The 23,919-nt window shown below is 40.5% G+C and overlaps 1 protein-coding gene across 6 annotated transcripts in view; it reads right to left on the minus strand.

The window, feature by feature from the left end:
• Nucleotides 1-23,919, minus strand: part of svila (supervillin a) — a 259,828-nt gene that overhangs the window by 176,982 nt on the left and 58,927 nt on the right. For all 6 annotated transcript variants that reach the window (XM_059971985.1, XM_059971988.1, XM_059971984.1 and 3 more), the window contains exon 2: nt 7,191-7,255. The gene's annotated coding sequence lies outside the window, so the exon portion shown is untranslated. The remainder of the gene's footprint in view (nt 1-7,190; nt 7,256-23,919) is intronic.

Consider the following 23,919-nt stretch of genomic DNA (forward strand, 5'->3'; position numbering starts at 1 on the left):
CCATAAATAGCCCTTGGAATGGAGAGATCAGATCAGCTGTTACAAAACACTCCCAGTCTACAGCTTTATTCTTTATTGCCAACACTGTTTGAACACTTGCTGCTGAAACATATAGACAGAACAAATTATAGTTTCTAAACCTGAGCTGTTTCGTTGTATTATGTAGGTCAAATGGACAAAACTATAATCAGTTAAGGCAAGGATTTACTTACTTTGGAAGAAATTGTTCGACTGGCAAAAAGAAAACAAACTGAGCAGACATCATCTCTCACTGAGTTTCATGGCCAATTCAAATCCATATTCCTCAGATGAAAATATATTTCATAAAGTACCTTTTGTCTTGGAAACCTTACGAGACAGCAAAATATGCTGAAAAGAGGCCTTATGTGACAGTTGAAGGTACTGTTCATTTGAGGATACCACTTAGTAATCAAAGTAAAGCAAAACTTAAATCTTAAGTATGTGGGCACAAGAAAAATTCTTCAGTACGCAGCAAGCAATTGAGTTAGGAAAACTAATACAAAAAATTAAAAATTTGAACATTCTTTAAATTTACCTTGTATTAGTTTTCCTAACTCAATTGCTTGCTGCGTACTGAACTTTTTCTAGCTAAAAAGTTGAAAGTTCTTCAACTAGTTTAAGATCTGTATCCACCATTGAGGAGTAAAAATGTAAGGTGTTTACACCTTACGCCTGTCAAACATATGACTGGTAGTGTTGAGCAACACATTTGTCACTCACATTTAGAGCAGGGTTTTGCAACCAGGCCCCTAGTAAATGGTAAGGCTCCATGGCATAAAAACGTTTGGGGATCCCTGCTCAAAAGTCTAAATTAAATTTAAGTACACCTTGAATGCATCATTTTTAAATCCCAGAAAAAGTCACTTCAAATATTTATTCTCAAAATTCCAACTTGATTATTAATATCTACATTATCTGTTGGAAATTACATTGATGTCTGTGTCCAATCTTCTGAACTTGTTAAATGTTTTTAATTTATATTAACTTCCTATAGCTAACAAGATGACAGTAAATTAATCAGATTTCTATCAATACTTCCCCTGACCAATCATCTCCAGAAGCAGTAATCATAAATAACTCTTAAATAATCTTTGGCAGAGCAAACTAAATGAAAGTGAAAACTATTAACTTCTAAATGTCTTCAACCAATTGTGTTTTAGACCAACTTTGAAACACTCTAAAAATGTTTCCCTCATCTCTCTAAATTTGTTGTGATGAGTTATTTTGTAATCTAATTTAATATTCCATTTACTCAATGCCTAGAAGCTTCAACATCCTACATCTTGCAGTGAAATTTGAATAGACTCTTGGTGACATGTGCACATTCAGAACTGCCCTTCCCAAAGTACTGCAGTTCAAGGCTCTCTGAGGTGGAGTCCCATCATGACAAGATATATGGTAATATCTGATCTCTCAAAAACGGGGCAATCGTAGCATGGGCTGGAATTCATGCCACAACTCTTGGATACATTCCTGTGCAACTTCACACCAACCCTAACACAGCAAAAATTGATCCAACTGAAAATAAATGTAAGGTGGGAATGAAGGTGAAATACCGTGTCTAAAACAGGGGTTCTCAATCTCAGATCCATGGACCCCTCGGTTAATAGTAGGGGTCCATGGCAACAAGAAAAGGTTGGGAACACCCAGTGTAAGAGTTCAAACTGCAATTGACACGCATGGCAAATACCAAAAGATAGGCAGCTTTCATTTAGAAAATGGGTATTTAGGATGAATGTAGAAAATGACTCCATATCATTGGAGCAGTCATTGCGTGTACAAGTCAGTCATCTGGCCCATTGCACCTGCTCCATCATTAAGATTTCAACACAACTTCTACTTCACAGGTTCTCTCAACAATCCCAGATTCTACATTACTTGAAGAGAATTTATTACCAATATGTGACAATACTGCTCTGGCCAGTTTGCTTATTCCTTGTTACCCTGCAACTTACCTTCAAGTACACAAGTTAATTGACACAGTAAAAATATGTAACCATTACCTTGGAGAGATGGAAATTTTGGGTTGTTGAACCTTTAAAAAGACAAACTGAGTTTCCTTTACAGCACTTTTGTTTGAAAATAGAATATCCATCCATTCTGGCAACAGTATATCAAATTTTATTTTGTTGTTTTATTACTTTTGGCACAGCTCCTTAAATTGCAGTTTTGGTAATGCTTGGCTAGGCAATTTTGGTAATGCATTTGGGGTATCAAATACTACCAGGACAGAACAGTAAGTGGTGGGGACCTCAGGAGGATTGAAGTATAGAGGAATATTGGGGTACAAGTATACAGCTCCCTTAAAATAGCAATTCAATATTAAAATAGCATATCAAGAGTCAAGAAGCAATACTGCAATTGTCCAAAATATTGCACAGACTGTATTATTGCATACAATTCTGGTTGCCATGCCATAGGACAGGTGTGGCCATAGAGAGAATGTGGAAAAGATTCACCAGGGTGTTCCCTGGAGTACAGGGATTTACTTATGAGAGATTGGATTAGATGGGTTTATTCCCATTGGAATATAGGAGACTGCAAGGTGACCTCAGAGGTTTATAAAATTGTAAGGCTAGATAGTCAGAGCCTTTTTCCCCCCAGGGTGGGGGGGGCGAAGATATCTAAAAGAACACAACACATTTAAGATGGGAGGGGAGAAATTTAAAGGTGATCTGAGGGTATGTTGTTCCACATAGTGGGAGGAATGAGATGCCAGAAGGGGTAGATGAGGAAGATACAAAACAACATCTAAAAGACGTCTGGACAGGTACTGGAATGGGAAAGGATTAGGAGGGATATGGGACCAATCTTGGAAAATGGGATTAGTGCGGAAAGGCCTCATGGTCAGCATGAACAGTCTGTGGCAAAAGGCCCGTTTCTGTGCTATACAACTCTATCTAGCAATTCTTAGTCAGAGCACACATTTTATAGGCAGGGATTCAATAAATCATACTTCGACATTAATCTGTTGTCAACATCTAAGTGCCCCTTATCAGATTATATGCAGCAACTCAGAACACTAAATTTTGAGTTAATACTGAGAAATCTGGTGGTGTGGGGAGATCTAGGAGAGCACGTCATTGAGCATTGAAATGTAATTGATACACAGGACGTATACTCAAAATGTTTCCTGTGATTTCGAAGGGGGACTGGAACAGAAAGGAATGGGTTTTCATTTTACTTAGTCAGACCTTGGTCAGACTCCATCTGGAAATCTATATTCAGCTCATAGCACAATATATTAGTAGGCAAGACTCCAGAATCAACATAACGCTGTCAAGGCTCAAAAACCTAAATTCAGAACCGAATTCATAAACTCACATATACATGGCTACATTATTTCAGCTGATCACAAAATCTCTTTGTTCCACACATTATTTTTCCTGACTTTCAAGCTACCCATTTGTTTTCTCCTTCTCAGTCCTGATAAATGATCTTTGAGCCACAACGTTAACTACTTCACTTCTATGGATGCTGTTGCTGTTGAAATTCTTCACCAGAATCTTGGGGACATCCTCCCCTCCTCCTTCCTTTTATTCCAACCTCCACCACCTTCTCCTATCATATTCCATATCTTCACTTTGCTACTACCATTCTATCACCTCCCAGCTTCTAACATCATTCTTACACTCATCTGCCTATGAATCCCCTTCATCTGGGTGTACCTATCAGAGCAATGCTCTTGCTTGATCCCTTCCTTCCACCTTTTTATACTGGTGATCTCGTCTTTTCTTTCTAGTCCAGATAAAGAGTCTCGATCCATAGCATCAGCTGTCCATTTCCCTAAATGGGACCGGTGTAAACAGGACGTTCTGCACCTGATGTCCTAGGGGGAGCATTTCCTACTGCTGTTCAGGAGGCTTTAAACTAATGTGGCAGGGGGTTGGGAACAAGTGCAGAGAGACAGAGGGGTGTAAAATGAGGGTAGAAGCAAAAAGTAGTAAGGTGAAAAGTAAAAGTAGCAGGCAGGCAAATCCAGGGCAAAAAGCAAAAAGAGCCACTTTTCAACATAATTGTATAAGAGTGTTGTAAAAACAAGCCTGAAGGCTTTGTTTGTCAATGCGAGGAGCATTCGTAACAAGGCAGATGAATTGAATGTGCCGATAGTTATTAATGAATATGATATAGTTGGGACCACAGAGACATGGCTCCAGTGTGACCAAGGATGGGGGCTCAACGTCCAGGGCTATTCAATATTCAGGAGGGATAGACGGGAAAGAAAAGGAGGTGGGGTAGCATTGCTGATTAGAGAGGAGATTAACGCAATAGAAAGGAAGGACATTAGCCTGGAGGAAGTGGAATCGATATGGGTAGAACTGCATAACACTAAGGAGCAGAAAACGCTGGTGGGAGTTGTGTACAGGCCACCTAACAGTAGTAGCGAGGTTGGGGATGGCATTAAACAGGAAATTAGAAATGTGTGCAATGAAGGAACAGTAGTTATAATGGGTGACTTCAATCTACATATAGATTGGGTGAACCAAATTAGTAAGGGTGCTGAGGAAGAGGATTTCTTGGAATGTATGCGGGACGGTTTTCTGAACCAACATGTCGAGGAACCAACTAGAGAGCAGGCCATTCTAGATTGGGTATTGAGCAATGAGGAAGGGTTAGTTAGCAATCTTGTCGTGCGAGGCCCCTTGGGTAAGAATGACCATAATATGGTGGAATTCTTCATTAAGATGGAGAGTGACATAGTTAATTCAGAAACAAAGGTTCTGAACTTAAAGAAGGGTAACTTTGAAGGTATGAGACATGAATTAGCTAAGATAGACTGGCAAATGATACTTAAAGGGTTGACACTGGATATGCAAAGGCAAGCATTTAAAGATCGCATGGATGAACTACAACAATTGTTCATCCCAATTTGGCAAAAGAATAAACCAGGGAAGGTAGTGCACCTGTAGCTGACAAGGGAAATTAGGGATAGTATAAAGTCCAAAGAAGAAACATATAAATTAGCAAAAAAAAAAGCAGCACACCTGAGGACTGGGAGAAATTCAGAGACCAGCAGAAGAAGACAAAGGGCTTAATTAGGAAAGCAGAAAAAAGATTATGAGAGAAAGCTGGCAGGGAACATAAAAACTGATTGTAAAAGCTTTTATAGATATCTGAAAAGAAAAAGATCGGTCAAGACAAATGTAGATCCTTTACAGTCAGAAACAGGTGAATTGATCATAGGGAACAAAGACATGGCAGACCAATTGAATAACTACTTTGGTTCTGTCTTCACTAAGGAGGACATAAATAATCTTCCAGAAATAGTAAGGGACCGAGGGTCTAGTGAGATGAAGGAACTGAGGGAAATACATGTTAGTAGGTAAGTGGTGTTAGGTAAACTGAAGGAATTAAAGGCAGATAAATCCCCAGGGCCAGATGGTCTGCATCCCAGAGTGCTTAAGGAAGTAGCCCAAGAAATAGTGGATGCATTAGTGATAATTTTTCAAAACTCCTTAGATTCTGGATTAGTTCCTGAGGATTGGAGGGTGGCTAATGTAACCCCACTTTTTAAAAAAAGGAGGGAGAGAGAAACCGGGGAATTATAGACCGGTTAGTCTGACATCGGTGGTGGGGAAAATGCTAGAGTCGGTTATCAAAGATGTGATAACAGTACATTTGGAAAGAGGTGAAATCATCGGACAAAGTCAGCATGGATTTGTGAAAGGAAAATCAATCTGACGAATCTTATAGAATTTTTTGAAGATGTAACTAGTAGAGTGGATAGGGGAGAGCCAGTGGATGTGGTATATTTAGATTTTCAAAAAGCTTTTGACAAGGTTCCACACAGGAGATTAGTGTGCAAACTTAAAGCACACGGTATTGGGGGTATGGTATTGATGTGGATAGAGAATTGGTTGGCAGACAGGAAGCAAAGAGTGGGAGTAAACGGGACCTTTTCAGAATGGCAGGCAGTGACTAGTGGGGTACCACAAGGCTCAGTGCCGGGACCCCAGTTGTTTACAATATATATTAATGATTTAGATGAGGGAATTAAATGCAGCATCTCCAAGTTTGCAGATGACACGAAGCTGGGCGGCGGTGTTAGCTGTGAGGAGGATGCTAAGAGGATGCTGGGTGACTTGGATAGGTTAGGTGAGTGGGCAAATTCATGGCAGATACAATTTAATGTGGATAAATGTGAGGTTATCCACTTTGGTTGCAAGAACAGGGAAACAGATTATTATCTGAATGGTGGCCAATTAGGAAAAGGGGAGATGCAACGAGACCTGGGTGTCATTGTACACCAGTCATTGAAGGTGGGCATGCTGGTACAGCAGGCGGTGAAAAAGGCAAATGGTATGTTGGCATTCATAACAAAAGGATTTGAGTACAGGAGCAGGGAGGTTCTACTGCAGTTGTACAAGGTCTTGGTGAGACCGCACCTAGAATATTGTGTGCAGTTTTGGTCCCCTAATCTGAGGAAAGACATTCTTGCCATAGAGGGAGTACAGAGAAGGTTCACCAGATTGATTCCTGGGATGGCAGGACTTTCATATGAAGAAAGACTGGATCGACTAGGCTTATACTCACTGGAATTTAGATGATTGAGGGAGGATCTTATTGAAACGTATAAAATTCTAAAGGGATTGGACAGGCTAGATGCAGAAAGATTGTTTCCGATGATGGGGAAGTCCAGAACAAGGGGTCACAGTTTAAGGATAAAGGGGAAGCCTTTTAGCACCGAGATGAGGAAAAACTTCTTCACACAGAGATTGGTGAATCTGTGGAATTCTCTGCCACAGGAAACAGTTGAGGCCGGTTCATTAGCTATATTTAAGAGGAAGTTAGATATGGCCCTTGTGGCTAAAGGGATCAGGGTGTATGGAGAGAAAGCAGGTACAAGGTTCTGAGTTGGATGATCAGCCATGATCATACTGAATGGCGGTGCAGGCTCGAAGAGCTGAATGGACTACTCCTGCACCTATTTTCTATGTTTCTATGTAAATAGATGCTATCTAACACACTGAGTTCCTCCGGTGCCTTTTGTATTACTTCCCCAGCAAATTCTCCCCCATATTTCCAGCATCTGCAGATTTTGAATGTACAAAAACAGGAATCCAAATCAAGTAAATAAATAAAGTTGCCCATGCAAAACCAGAGCTAAATTTCAATTTGCAGGAATCATGTAATCAACTCTAAGTGCTAGGATGCAAACTTAAACTTACCAAATTCTCAAAGTGAAAGAAGCTTCATGGTCAATAATCGTATCTCCTCTGGTGACCTATGGATCCTGAAGAACAAAAAATGCTAAATTAGCAAAAATATTACACTTTGGTACTCTGAAATGCATTTTCTTTAGATTTCTATTTATATATTGCTCCCCAAAACAGAACTCACTTCTTGGGAAAATATTCCAATCTTGCTTCAGAAATATTTAGAATCACAGACAAGATTCAACAGTTAATCACATTTATGCGCTATTTATAGCTTTGGATATTAGCATGAGGGGAAAAAGGGATGAAGCCTGTAAAGCACTTTAAGGCAACTAGGAGCCATACAAAATGTGACATAAAGTATGTACAAGCCTTTCTTCTTATGTTTCACATGAAAATATCCATATTCAGGTTCAGAATTTGTTGTTTACAATATGCACGACAAATGAACTAACGGTAAGTCCTAATGCTCTGTGAGGTGACGTTACTTTTTATAAATTTAAAATGATTAAGAGTCAATGCAATGCCTTCATCCCTTTTTCCCCTCCTGCTAATATCCAAAACTATAAAAATTGGGGTACTTTAGTCAGTGAAGGCAATCACAGAATTCTTTTTACAGTGGTGGCAGACCTATGTAGGGATGAGAGAAGAACTAAATATGGTATCTTGTTTCATCAATCAGCTTAATGATTGCTCATCGAATTAGCAAATTTAAAGATACAGTCCTCTCAATTCCTATACACAAAAAGAACTCAATGCATGCAGAATTGATAGACATTGAAATGAAATGGTCAGTGATGGGGCACACCAAGAGCTGGGGTGAATATTGCGCAAAGCTAGTCGGAGCTGGTATGAGCCAGAAAACATGGGATTGTGATATTACACAGTCGTATTACAGGGAGGCATTTTTCACATTACAAGTAGACAGAAGATTGATTATAATCACTATACATGCACTGATGCTTCTTCAAAATCAAATGACTTAATTATTTGTATCTTAAAGTACCCTCAACAAGACGAGGCAATCTCCCCAGCAAAAAGCTGCAGTGAACAAGAAGCCGTTCTAAAGAAACATAAATGCAGACTGATCACAGGTGGTTACAATTGTTAAACATTTTACAGTATTGTCTTATAAATACTATTATCCAGATCCAAGGCTAGAAAAGAGACAGCACTTTGGATAACATGCACTATTGAGTGGAAAAGAATGATCAAGGGAGAGACTTAGAGCATCCATGCAGGGCCAAGAACTTGGTGTAGCTGCCCTGTGCTTGAAGGATTTTTATTCTGTGAATTCTCTCTTCTCTGGCACTCCATTAGAAAGAAGGTACAAAATCTTGATAAAAAAACTTTCCACCAGGCTCAAGGACAACATCAACCCTGCAGTTATAAGGTTATTAAATAGTTCCCTAGTATGATAAATTGGACTCTTAACCTTACAATCTAGCTTGCTATAGCTTTGCACCTTATTGTTTACCTGCACTGCACCTTCTCTGTAGCTGTTACACTTCATTCTGCTTTCTGTTATAATTTTAACTGTGTAATGATCTGAACTGCATGAACAAACTGTAAGACAAGCTTTACACTGTATCTCTGGACATGTGACAATAATAAACCAACTTCACTTCCAATTCACATCCATGACCCTGTAACATTCTCCTTTGCAAACTCACTAAAGCAAAATTTATCTAAATACCTATGTAAATGATCAGCTTCAGTATCCGAGAGATTAATTTAAATCAGGGGTTCCCAACCTTTTTTATACCGGGGACCAAAGCAAGTTGGAAATTCCTGAATAAAATAAAATCTTGAGAGGTAGAAATCTGTTTTAGGAAGAAAATTTCAGAATTCAGGCCCTTGGAAGTTGAAGTCAAGGCTGCTGCTGATGGATTAAGAAAATAAAAACAATATTCATCTGAGGATCACAGCTCAGAGATTCAGGAAGAACACATCCATGCAGGGACTGGAATTCGAGCATGAAGATTGTTAGACTGACATGTTGCTGACTCAAAATTCACTTAATATTTTTCTTTCAAATATCCCACAAAAAGTTATCACCCTGTGCTAAGTTTAATTAACAAGTTATTTGAATGAATTATAGGATGACAAGAGCTTGAGAGAGGACAGGGTATACTGCCCTATTAAAAAAGAGCAAATTGCTGGAGGAACTCAGTGGGTTTGACAGCATCTGTAGAGGTAGAGAAGAAATTGAGCCAGCAAGAGGTCTGGGGGTGTTGATGGGAGACAACTAATATAAAGGGGTGAGACAGGAGCTAGTAGGCAGTAGGAGGAACCTTGTTGAGGATAGCATAATGGGCAGATGGAGTTTGGAGGGGGAAGTGGATGGTGGAGGTAGAGATAGTGGTTGTACCATATTAAGTGGAGTCAGCAAAGTGCTGAAGATTCTGGAATCTGATGAGTAAAACCAGAAAAGGGAGGGACATGAAAACAGTTGGAAAGGAGAGATCCGTGGGGTAAGGCAGGGGTGTGTGTGAGTGAGTGCAAGCGCGAGTGCGCCCTTGGTAAATGGAATGAGGAGGAGGAGGAGAAAGTTTGGAAAGAAATGGAGAGAAGAGGATTCACAGTATCCGGATAGATCAGGAGAGAGAAATGAACACAATGGGTGCAGGTTACCTGAAATTGATAAATTCAATGGTCATACGACTTAGAGCAGAATTAGGCCATTTGGCTCATCGAGTCTGGTCCGCCATTACATCATGGCTGATCTATTTTCCTTCACAGTCTTAATCTCCTGCCTGCTCTTTGTATCCCTTCATGCCCTGACTAATCAAGAATCCATCAACCTCCGCCTTAAACATACCCAATAACTTGGCCTCCACAGCTGTCTGTGGCATTGAATTCCACAGATTCATCACTAAAGAAATTCCTCCATTCTAAATGGACCTCCCTCTATTCTGAGACTGAGCCCGCTGGTCCTAGACTCCCCCATCATAGGAAACAGCCTCTCCACATCCACTCTATCGAGGCTTTTCAACATTCAATGGGTTTCAATGAGATTCCCCCTCATTCTTCTGGATTCCAGCTAGTACAGGCCCAGAGCCATCAAACGTTCCTCAGAAGAAAAGCCTTTCCATCCTGGAATAATTTTCATGAACCTCCTCTGAACCCTCTTCAGTATCATAACATTGGGTTACAGACTACCCAGGCAGAATCTGAGGTACTGTTCATCTGATTTGATTTTGGCTATACTCTAGTAGTGGAGCTTGTCAAGGACATCGATGGGAGTTGAAATGACATGCAACTCGGTGTTTAGCAAGGCCATTGCACGTAGAGGATGATATTTGGTGTAAAATTACCATTTCAGTATTTCAAACAACAATCAAATCACCATTTGAAGAAATTTGGACTCTGTTTCATATTCTTGTGGCAAATAATTCCACACTTTAATCACCCTTAAAAGGAAATTTCTCACACTTCCATTTTTTGGTCATCTTAAGTTTGGGCATTTACTTTCATGTTGTCAACCAAAAGAAACAATTATTTATCTCATTATGACTTTTCATCATCGTGAAGTTTGCCACATCTGGCCACAATTTAGCTTTCTCAGTTTACAGCAAAATGCCCAAGGTCTCTGCAGACAAACTCATCTGTGAAAAGCAACAGTCAAATCAAGTTTTAGCAGATCTGGTTTCCGCTAGGTCATTCTAACAGCTGCAGTTGCCACTAGAAATAAATAGACACAAGCAGAGACGAGGGATGCAAGCAATGCAAAAAATTCACTTTCCATATCCTCCCTCCACCCAGCCGACAACAACATTTTCCATGTAACCGCGTGCAAAATCAATCCAAAATAACAGTCAGAATAAGCTTGCAAGTTGATATTTCCCTTCACTTTATTAGAAAGCAAAATGGGGCAAGGAACATTTTATAAAGTTAATTACACTAGTAACACCTGGATTTGAGGGAAATTCATAGCACATCACACTGATCTGTACAGAAAGTGAGAAACTTTGTATTTCAATTTCAGCAGCAGTAATGGAGACACAAGAGACTGCAGATAGCAAGAATTTGGAGCAAAACTAACCGCTATTGGAACTCAGCAGGTCAGTCAGCATCTGTGGAAGCAGAGGGATAGGAAATACTTTCCTTTATTTAATGGGTATGTTATCTGTTGTCTTAATCAATCACCAGCAGCAAATCACACTGCATACAGGAAGTGCTGCAGCAAGTTGCCGAATATTATTTTTTTTAAACCAGCGTCACCAAGATTTGAGACCTCTACCAATTTGTAGCACAAAAGGTAGCAAGCAAATAAATGAAGATGAATTACCCTCAAAGTCACAACCATTTTATATTGTGCATTGTCAGCTGTTCCTTCAATTATCACTCGGCCAGGACATCTTATGACAGCACATGACACATGGCACAACATATGACAAATGAATTGCAGCAATTCAAGATGGCCCTTTTGCCAAATTACTCAGAACAACCTTTGAGTAATCATAGTAAACTGGACTAATGTGTCCGGTGGTTGTGAAACTGCTGCATTAACAGACTTGTTTCTGCACCTTAACGAATGCAGTCAAATCGTTTGCAGAACGCAACACAAACAATGCTGGGGAGACTCCGCAGGCCAGGAGAACTGCATTTGGAGAACTTGTTTTATCTGTTGTAGATATACAGTACTTCGCATTGCAACATCATGAACAAACTTGGATGACTTCAGGCGTGCCTGAGTAAATGCCTGTTGAAAGATACAGACCATGAAAGAAAACTTCTGATGTTGCTAAACCAGTAGATATTGGCCCTACTGTGTAGAATATTACTCTGTTCATCGGCAATGGATTCTTGTGACTACTTTAAGATCTCACTATTGGAGTGATTTTTGGAGTTAGCACATGTAGCAAGTAAATTCAGCCACTAGCCTTCAGGTCCGAATACGAACTGTGGATTACATCTAAAGCACAGCTCTGAACAATGGGTTTTTAAGAACTGTGAGCCAAGTTAATTGGAAGAACAGACAATGCAGATTTAAATTCGTTACTTGTGTGTATTTAGGTGTCTGTTATACAGGTATGAACAGGAGGGTGTACGTGTGGGAAGATCCAGGCATTTACACTGAGTTCAAAAGAAGCATTGTCAATATAGAACTGTCCTTTGACTTTAGTCTGAATTGTCTTTAGATCTTTAGCATATAAAATATTGAGTAGTGTTGAGCCAGGCAGACCTCTTGCTCCAAAAGGTCTCTCTCTTTCTCTCCCCTCTCCCTTGTAACCCAAAGGCTATCAGCTTATTTGTCATATTTTCTCCAATATAGAGACTGCTTCGTGTCTACTAGTACTTCTCTCCATGACTTCACTCATGCAACAACACTCACGAACAACAAAGAGGCTTTGAAGAAAGCCTAGGGTGATGCAAACTCTGGAACCACAGTAACAGATAAGGCTCTGAGATTTGGAGACTTAACGCCTTGTACCCTCTGGACCTTCTTCCATGTGCCTACACAGAAATGAGCTAGATCTTTTGGCAACTTGGTTCAGATGGACAGAACAGTTCACTTAATAGTTTTAGTTTCCTTCTCACCTTTCTGCTTAAATACTACAAAAGTCTGTATGAGCTTAAACACTATCTACTGACCTTAAAATCCAAACAATGCAAAGCCCTCAAATGCGATTTTGTGGAAATTTCAGATTCCACAATATTAACTCGAACACTGCAATATTTTGGTCATGGTCATAGGAACCAGATGATGCTCCCCACTTTCCCTGACTCTCATGCACCTACAGCCCCCATGCAGTCAGCAAGGAGGACAGTGGAAGTGCGTAAGTGCACGGAGTAAGTGGGATGGTGGGCCCGGATCGTTCAGACTGCGGTGGCTTTTCCGCGGGACTCCTGGGTGGGAGGGGGCAGCAAAGCAGCAGCCCCTCGTACCCGCCAGCTCAAGTGTCACCCTGCTTGCCGGACAACAATGGCTGAGGACACATGCTGATTCTCAAGAGAAGCTACAACATCATTATTAGCGTGTTTCCCTTTCCCCAGAAGAGTATTTAAACAATTTTACCTCCACCAAATGAGCACATCTACTGACGTTTGCACATTTCTGCTACCAAAAGTTTAAACTAATACTTCTCCATAATTCAGCTAGATTTTATGTTCGCACTAATTTAGCTTGGACCTCAAACACGTCTTACACTTTCTACTGCAACTCAAATGACACGATAATGCTGAGGCCTCTGGCAGGTACAAGAAGTCCCCATTTCTCTTTGAACTGGTTATTTGTGCAGACTTTTAAGTTCACGAACCACAAGAAGGAAACACAAGCCGTAGCTGTCAGCTGCTGCTTGATTACTCTGCAGTGTAATTGTATATCTAAAGTGAACTTTGATTCTGTTTGCTAGATTCTTTCCTTTCTTGGATGGCACAATTGGTTTCGGATAAAATATTTCCCCTACAATGGCCCACAATCCATTTATTGCACTCACCCATAACACCACTCTGAGGCTGGTGGGACTCAAATTCAAAACCATCCTGACCCAAGCAGGCTCAAGGGGTTGAATGAGCTACTATATCATCTCGCTCAGTTGGAATGGTCCGCGGATGCGGCTTGCTTCCATTTCCTAAAATGATCACTGATGCAAAGATTTTCACAGTTTGTAGCCATGTGCACTATATTTACATTCTCTTTTGAATATGCATCCCTATCGGATATTATTTCACATGAAAATATTAACTATATACAGTGGCCAGTAGGTGGAGTACCAAAGGCAACCATTGTAATACCAAATGCAATTCATGAGACGTAACATCAAAATATAAATATGAAAAGCTGAACAATATAAATTACTCAAACATACAGATGACAAACTAATCATCAAAAATTCTTAGCTTTTAAGAGGGCAGTTAATGATTAACATTTGGATGAATACTACATTTCCAGGAAGATGACAGGTGACAAGCAGCACAATAACTAATATGTGTATTTTGTAAAGTTCATTCTCTTCCAGATGCAGTTAGATAAAGCCTGTGCTGAAGAGGCAAGTTCCAAAAGGATCACAACCTTGTCGCAGGGTTTGGAGACTTGCGTGCCCCAATGACCCAGAGTGCTATGTTGGCTACAGTCAGGACCTTGTGATTTGGCTCCTGGCAGGGTCACCCATCCCAAACACATCAAAGAGTAGAAGCCAAACAGCAGTCCACCCGTCCTCCAGATTTGGGGGTTCAGTTCAAGGCTAACAGCCCTGACTGGTCAAAAAAAAATTGTTACAGAAACAGCAAAGCAGAATCATCCCATATCTGTGTACAATGGTATGGACAGACAGAGTTGGAGGACCTTCATTGCTGCCCTAAATGCCAGTGGCATAACAGCAGTAAGAGGAGCCAAGTTCATTTTAAATTTCACTTTCTTACATCTCGTCAATAGTCCAAACCTTATATCTTGATAAAAGATCAAATAAGGCGACATTTACCACCCTGTCTGAAAAGTACTGATGATAATGTCATGTCAATGAGATGTTATTACAACTCAGGGCATTCCGGAGCCCAGAGATCAATTCCAGTGCCATCCGTAAGAAGCTTGCACGTTCTCCCTGTGAACCGTGTGGGTTTCCTCCCACGGTCCAAGGACCAACTGGCTAGTAGGTCAACTGGTCATTGTAAATTGCCCTGTGGTTAGGCTCAGGTTGAATAGGAGGGTTACTGGGTGCTGCAGCTCATTTGGCCGGAAGAGCCTGTCCTGCACTGTATCTCGAAAAAAGTAAAATAAATAAAATAAACAAAAGGAGAGTCTGATTTTTAAATCAGGGACTGATCTGATGGCACATCCACCCCTGCAAGACACTGCGATGGAGGATTTCTCACACTTACACTCAGACTTCTGCTGAATAATAAGCAGAATTTGACAAAGAAAATGCTATGATCTAGAATCCTTATTAAAAATTTTTTTTTTTACAAATGCTTACACATAAATAATGAATACAGATTCCAGTACCGTGTAAATATTTATTGCATCAAATCCTACCAGGATGGCCACTTTTTAAAATACTCATATTGTGTAGAAAAGCGGGCAGCAATAACGGCACAGCCAGTGTACAGTAAAACTGTGCAAGGTGAAGGGGCCTGGATTGGATCTCCATTGGCTGGTTTAACCCTTTCACCCCTTGTAACTTGGACTAACTGTTAGAATAGAGTCTGGGAACAGAAAATGTCTGGAAAGAGGGCGGCACAATGCTGCTCCAGTGACCCATGTTTGATCTTAGTCTTGAATTCCATCTGAGTGGAGTTTGTAGTTCTCCCTGTGACCTTATGGGTTTTCCTGGGTGCTCTGGTTTTCCCCCACATCCCAAATGCTGACAGGTTAACAGTCTACTGTAAATTGTACCTGTGGTAGGTGAGGGGCTGGACAGTTGTGAGGTGTTGAAGAGCGCATGAGAAATAATAGGTAGTAGGGAAGCAAAATGGGAATGGGAGTGGAAGACAGGGATGGATGGAAATGCTCCAAGAATGGAGTACTGTCTTGATGAGCCAAATGGAGAAAGAGAACATCCAAAATGTGCATTGTTGGAAAGAAAACAATTGCTAGCATGCCTGCTGTCTCCAAGTTGTTTTATGAATTAATTACCCATATTGTCAATTTGAGTTACCAACCACTTCTCGCCTCACAGAGGACCTAGACCTGCTACAATCTGCCTACCGTCACAGCAGGTCTACACTGGCTGCAATCTCACTGGCTTGCCTCTTGGCCTTGCACAACTGCAATACCAATGTCAGGCTGCTGTTTATTAATTACAGATCAATGTTCAACACCATCATCACTTCAGTTCTAATCAACGAGCATCAAAATTTGGGTCGCTGTACCTCCCTCTGCAACTGCTTCATTGAATTCCTCATTGGGAGACCACAGTCAGAGTGGATCAAAGTAACATCTCCTTGCTGACGATCAACAATGGCACCCCTCAAGGCTGTGTGCTTAGCCCACGACTCTATTCTCTCTACACTCATGACTGTGTGTCTAAGCATAATGCAAATGCCAACTATAAATTTACCGATGACACAACCACAGTCAGCAGAATCTCAGATGGCGACGAGGAGCGAGAAAATCAGCTGGTTGAGTGGTGTCGCAACAGCTTTGCACTCAATGTCAGTAAGACCAAGAAATTGGCTTCAGGAAGTGGAAGCTGAGAAAAGACACACCAATCTTCATCAAGGGGCCAGTACTGGAAAGGGGATGTCTCAATTTCCCAAGTATCAAAATTTCTGATGATCTGGGCCCAAAATACTGATGCAATTATGAAGGTGACACACCAGCGGCTATATTTCATTAGTCTGAGGAGAGTTGGTATGTCACGGAAGACTCTAGAAAATTTCTGTAAAGCACCGTGGACAGCATTTTAGAGGGTTGCATCAATGCCTTGTATGGATCGGAAACGGACACGGACACACACACACACTTCTTATCGTAATTTAGAGTACATTTTATCTATTGCACTGCACTGTTGCGGTATAACAACAAATTTCACAACATATGTCAGTGATAGCAAGCCAGATTATGATTTCAGAAGAGCTAGCTAATGAAACTAGCCAGAATCAAAATATCAACATCATCTGTCCCATGGATAATATCTTGATGTGTGTTTAAAGTCAGTGATCTGTGTGTTTTGATTACTAGAGGACACAAATGAATAGACAAAGCCATAAAGCCTTCTACTCTGCTGGATTCTGCAGCAAGAATGACTGTATATAGTGGAGGCAACTGACTGTTGAACTGGCTATAGCAAGACGAGGAGAACAGGGAAAGCAGAGGCACATCTCATTGGTCACAAATAGAAAGGACTGAACCAAACTGCAAAGCCTTCAAATGATGTCCTATTGGCACTCTGCAATGCTCCAGAAATGAAGCAGTTTGTCATTAATGGTCAGCAGAAGGGACATTCTTTTCTGTAAGCAAATAACTAATTTTGCAGATTAGTGTTTTGATTACTTGTAGGTCTCAAGAATCCAGCCAGAGGAATATAGACATAATTAGTTCTTAAAAAAACAAAGGCTGCAGAGCTATCCAAGGCTAGATCAGAGTTGGGGGGTCAAGAATGGAAGTATAAAAAGTGAAGGTCAAGGTTACAGACAAAAGAAAAGAAACATTAGCAAAAAAACTGCAACTACTGGAATTCTGAAGTAAAAACACAAACACTGGTAAAGCACTTAAGATTGGTAAAGAGAAATCTTCAGGTTAAAAAAAAAGGTTACCAAGATGTTAGAAGTATTGTGGATGCAGCACAAGCAACAAGGAAGTGTATGGGAAAGTGCCATGGATGGAAAAGACCTTTCGACAAATAGTGAACGTAAAGAAACATCCAAAGTGGATGAGATTGCAGTGTAGGGACAGACAAGGTCAGATTCAATGGACCAGTTGAAACAATGTACTTGGTGCCAAATAAATGTCAAAAATGCACTAGGTGGGTGTTCCTTTATCTAAATTCATCGTGACCAATTTCTCCCTCAAGATATTTTGATCTACCAGCACACCTTCAGGATGTGGGGGGTGGGAGAGCAAGAACACTCAGAGGTCGCCCATGCCGGAGCAATAAAAATGAGTAAACATCACACACACACACACACCACTATAAGTTATGACTGAACCTACAACCCTGGAAGGTAAGGCAGCAGCATCAGTGCTGCTGTGAATGTGAATGCTTGCCTCACAGAGAACAGGTAGCCACTGAGCAGGTATGCACAAGGAGAAAGAGGACCATTAACAGAAATGGAGGATCAACAGAAAAGAACAAAAAGAAATAGCTTTCAAGTCCTACAAAAGTGCAGTCAAATCTACTTCGCCTCAAAAGGAAAAGGAGATGGGCGATCTTTAAAATTTCTGTAAAAAAAAATCACTTCTTTGAGAACATCACATATCCATTTACAATCCCCATCTTAAACAACATTTTATTAAATGGGGCATGATTGATACTGCCTTATTACCAAGAATTGGAGACAGTGAGAATGAAGCCTATACTTTACTGACACCTGTGTGGCAGATGCAAAGTCTGACCACAATGCCTTACACCTGAGTGTACAAAGTGGTTTGCAAAAAGAAACCACATGCTAGTTTCTGCAGGTAATCTACAGGGTAACTCACACCATGGCAAATTCCTAATACATGTACATATACAGTTGCAAGAAAAAGCCTGTGAATCTTTTGTAATTACCTGGTTTTCTGCATTACTCACTCATAACATGTGGCATGAGCTTCCTCAAGTCACAATAATAGACAAACACAATCTACCTAAACTAATCACACACACACAATTGTACTTTTTATGTCTTTATTGAATACGTCTAATCATCCATAGTCTAGGCTGGAAATAGTATGTGAACCCTTGTAATTAATAACTGTTAGAACCTCTTTTGGAAGCAATAATTTCCACCAAACGTTTCCTGTAGCTGCTGATCAGATAGGCACAATGGCAAGGAGGAATTTCATACCACATGAAGATCATACCTCATTTTATGAGTAATTAATGCAGAAAACCAAGTACTGTAACTGCAAAGGGTTCACAACCTTTCTTTCAACTGTATATGGTGAGTAAAGTTGATCCTGGATTCAGACCTAATTCTGACAATGCTGAATTGTCGGTTGCATCTGAATGCAGGCTAGGCACTACTAATAGAATTTTAAAAAAACAGAACCAAAATCAAAGGTACAGAAATAGCCAGTTCTGATACAAACAGAAAAAAAGAATGGGTTACCCAAAGTAGAGAATTTAATTTTGCACCCCAAAGGTTGCCACTTGCCCAGGCCAGTTATCCTTTCCACATTTAGCTTCTCCAGAAAGAAGGAATGAAATTCGTAAAGTTAACCTTTGGTAATAGTTTACAATATTCCAAAAAGACAACACGTTTAAACACTTCCAAAGATCTAGAAGTAAGCATGATGCCAAAGGACTGGGAAATGGCAAATACTGGATATTTGTGCAAAATGGGGAGCAAGACCAAGCTGGGCAGCTGATCCACAGCAGAGGAGTAACTTTAAAAAAAATAATATACTGGGGTTAAAAGCAACATCGTACATTTAGAGGAGTTGGCGTTAAAGGAGAGCTAGCACACGGTTTTAACGTCAAATTGTGTTTGACCAATGCTATTGAAATGTTCTTTTGTGGAAATTATTGTGAAACAGAATGCAGTATTTGTCATCTACATGGGACTTTTAAAAGTCAGTTCACAAAATCTCACACAAAAGGCAGATTAGCAAAATTGTGACCCATGGAATGAGAAGGTCAGAGCCTGTAGGGATAGGGAGTCATCTCAAGTACATAATACTGCGAGTTTTCTGGTAAGCCATGGGCTTAGAAACTGGAGAATGGTACTAAAATTCCCCAGGGGTCAGATTAATAGCCAAGATTTTTTGTATGCTTTACATTAGTGACTTGGATATGGGTGCATGGAATGAACTTGTCAGTTTTAAACGGGGAGGATAGTCAGAGGATATACCTCATGTGAAAAAAATGAAGCAAGCTCTTTGTCCCAAATGTCGAGATGGACCAAGGTACCTAATCAAGCTAGTGTCTTGTCCATATCCACATTCTATGTGTTGTGCATTCAGAGAAGCTCTTCTGCACACCCCTGTTGTAATGTGTGGAAGCATGGTTATTTGAGTTACTTTCACATTTCCGTCAGCTTGAACCAGTCTGGCCATTCTCCTCTGACATCTCTCATTAACAAGGTATTTCCACCCACAGAACTGCTGCGCACTAGATTTTTATTTGCATAATTCCGTGTAAACTCTGGAGATTGCCCTGCATGAAAATCCCAGGAGGGCTTGACCATCCCTGCATGCTGTTATGCATTGAGTTGTTGCCACATGATTGGCTGATTAGATATTTGCATTAACAAACAGGTGTACAAGTGTACTTAATAAAGTGTCCACTGAATATAGATTTATAAGAAATTTGCTTTTAAATTTTGAAGCCATTTCTTTCTCTGTTGCACCTGAGCCTTGCAGCAAAAAAAAAACAAGAACTTGAGGCTCCCTCTTCCAATGTAACTTGTATAATTGTGGAAGAATGGTGAAGTTGGGGGGGGTGGGAGCATCTAATAAAGTTGTCACTGAGTGTACATCACAACCTATAGAGGTCCCAGCTCTGTTCCAATGGAACACCACAATTCAGAGGCTTCTACTCAGAATAATATTATAAAAAGCCCTGGCTGGAGAAATGGGTAGGGATGAGGTGGACAAATTAGTTGCCCTAAAGTTAGAAATTCAAATGATAGTCAAAGAAGCAACATTTCAGATCTAATGAAGACTAACTGCTGCATTAATCTGAATGTTATAACATTTTGCATAATTGCATATGCAAAGTAATTTTCATCTTCAATACAAATCTTCATTTTCAGTGTGGAATCATATGTCAAATAGCTACAAGTCTTTCTTCTTGTTTAAACAAAATGAATCATGCACAATTTATTTGACTCCTGGGAAGTACAAAGCAGAAAACGCAAAGAAAAACAAACCAGTGACCAGGGCAATTGGAATTATATATGACAAATAACTTTGAAGTTCTTGGCGCAAACCTGACTATTACTAACAACAAATCTCTGCCTATTCTTAAATCAAGCCTTTGAGCTTCCACAGTAAGGTGAACATATGAGCCAATGACAGATAAAATTGTCATGGTAAAAAACAGCCATTTGCTCGTCTGTTGTTCAGACCATACATCAGAATGGGGAAGAAATGGCATCAAAGTGACTTTGACCATGGAATGACTGTTGATGCCAGATGGAGTGGTGTGAATTATTGCAGAAAATACTGACCTCCTGGGCTTTTCATGCAGTCTTTAGAGTTTAGAGAATGGTATGAAGAACAAAACAAAATCCAGTGAGCAACAGATGTGAGCGAGAATGCCTTGATAATGAGAGAGGTCACAGCAGAAAGGCCAGACTGGTTCAAGACGACAGGTAACTGAAATAACCACGCGTTACACCAGTGATGTGCAGATTAGCATCTCTGAATGCTCAACACATTAAACCTTGAAGTTGATGGGATACATCAGGAGAAGACCATGCGCATACACTTAGCGGCCACTTTAATTGGTACAAAATGTACCTAATAAAGTAGCCACAGAATGTATTTGAAAAATGGGCATAATTTAGAAAATGTGTTGATAAAATGGGTGGCAGGGTCTCGACCAAAGGAAGTGTAAGATGCTCCTTCCCTCCAGAAGCCTGCAGGTTATCCTTGCGGAAGGTGTAGCATCTGCTTAGCCCACCCCACCCCAATCAGGGTCACGTGAAGCCATGGGAACAGGTAGTGGACGGTATGAGCAGCTGGTACATATCACAAATCCTGGTCCCCTATTGCCAGGCAATCAATCTCTGAAGGAGTATTGATAATGGCTGGGGTCACCCGTTTGGTAAAGACACTACCCAGAAGACAGCAAAGGATAAACCATTTCTGTATAAAAATTTGCCAAGAACAATTATGGTCAAGACCAGCATTGGCCACGCATACTCCATGGCACATAATGATGACGATCGGCAAGATGATAATTTAATATTTCCATCGATATCCAGCTCACCCACTATAGAACGTAGCCAATTAAACAAATGACAAAGTCCAAGTATAGAGATGGAAAACTACACTGAGAATACTGCTGATGAAAACATGAATTGGGTATAACAGCCCAAAAATACAAAGTGGGCTGGGTTCAGATTTCACCTCCATGGTATTTACTTAAAGTGTGTCATGAAAACAGAAAGCAGTACAGTGGAAAAACTAGCAGAGTCATTGTCCAGGGTTTAATCCTGACATTGGTGCTGTCTATACGGAGTTTGCAAGCTCGCTCCTGCATATCCTTGAGTGCTCTGGGCTCTTCCCGTGTCCCAAAGATTGCTGTTCGTTAGACACTAAACATGCTCCTATTGTGTGGATGAGTGGTAGAAATACAAAGGATTAATGTAGAATTAGTACAAATACCTGTTTGATAGTTGGTATGGACTGTGAACCAAAGGGATCATTTCCATGCCCTATACTGAATGACACAGAGGGAAAGAGGAAAGTGGAATAAAACAGGATATGAGACATCCCAACCTTAAAAACAATTTGCATGTATCCATTGTGGGTAGAGTTGAAAGAGTAGGTAGATGAATGTTTCACAAAAGTTCAAAGCAGTCATGGGATTAAGATGGCTTGATTTCCATGGACACTAACATTTTGCTTGGCTAAAAAGCTCAGAACTCCGGATAACTCTCTAAGACATAAGGGTAGGCTATTTAGGACACAAATGAGGCTGAAGTTTCATTGCAGAGGACGGTAGAACCTTTGGAAGTCTTTACTGTGTAGCTTCAGTCATTAGCTGATTTCAAAACAGGTCATTATGAGATCTGAATAATTAAACCAAGGTACATGGTGATAATTCCACTGCAATGGTTTTGAGGTGGAAGATCAGCCAAAGATTTTGTTGAATGTTGGGGCAGTCTCAAGAGCTTAGCTTGTATTATTTAATCAGTTCATTGTCAGAGAATTTTGCAGAGACCACATTGACAACATCTCTGATGAAGGGTATCAGCCTGAAGTGTCAACTCTTTATTCCTCTCCATAGATGTTGCGTGACCTGCTAAGTTCCTCAAACATTTTGTGTGTGTTACTATTCATTTCCAGCATCTGCAGAATCTTCTGTTGTTTAATGCTGGCAATACTTCGCATGGTTTAAGGTGTCTATCGTAGGTAGCCTTCATCTCCGAAGTGAGTAGAAATCATTCAACCTGGTGGACTGTGAGCTTTGTGCCAGAATCTGAGATCATAATTATGAAATATGCTTTCGCTTAGAAGGTACAAAGTTGTGCTAGCACATTGAAGGCAATGGTGAACTTCATCAATGCCTTCCTTCATTAGAAACATAGAAAATGGGTGCAGGAGTAGGCCTTCGAGACTGCACCGCCATTCAGTATGATCATGGCTGATCATCCAACTCAGAACCCTGTACCTGCTTTCTCTCCATACACCCTGATCCCTTTAGCCACAAGGGCCATATCTAACTTCCTCTTAAATATAGCCAATGAACCAGCCTCAACTGTTTCTGTGGCAGAGAATTCCACAGATTCACCACTCTCTGTGTGAAGAAGTTTTTCCTCATCTCAGTCCTAAAAGGCTTCCCCTTTGTCCTTAAACTGTGACCCCTCGTTCTGGACTTCCCCAACATCGGAAACAACCTTCCTGCATCTAGCCTGTCCAAGCTCTTTAGAATTTTATACGTTTTAATAAGATCCCCCCTCAATCATCTAAATTCCAGTGAGAATAAGCCTAGTCGATCCAGTCTTGTTTCATATGAAAGTCCTTCCATCCCAGGAATCAATCTGGTGAACCTTCTCTGTACTCCCTCTATGGCAAGAATGTCTTTCCTCAGATTAGGGGACCAAAACTGCATACAATATTCTAGGTGAGGTCTCACCAAGGCCTTGTACAACTGCAGTAGAACCTCCCTGCTCCTGTATTCAAATCCTTTTGCTATGAATGCCAACATACCATTTAGCTTTTTCACCGCCTGCTGTACCTGCATGCCCACCTTCAATGACTGGTGTACAATGACACCCAGGTCTCGCTGCATCTCCCCTTTTCCTAATCAGCCACAGTTCAGATAATTATCTGTTTCCCTGTTCTTGCAACCAAAGTGAATAACCTCACATTTATCCACATTAAATTGCATCTGCCATGAATTTGCCCACTCACCTAACCTATCCAAGTTCCCATGCATCCTCTAAGCATCCTCCTCACAGCTAACACTGCCGCCCAGCTTCG

This window comes from Hypanus sabinus, chromosome 6, assembly GCF_030144855.1.
Source record: "Hypanus sabinus isolate sHypSab1 chromosome 6, sHypSab1.hap1, whole genome shotgun sequence".
NCBI lineage: Eukaryota > Metazoa > Chordata > Chondrichthyes > Myliobatiformes > Dasyatidae > Hypanus > Hypanus sabinus.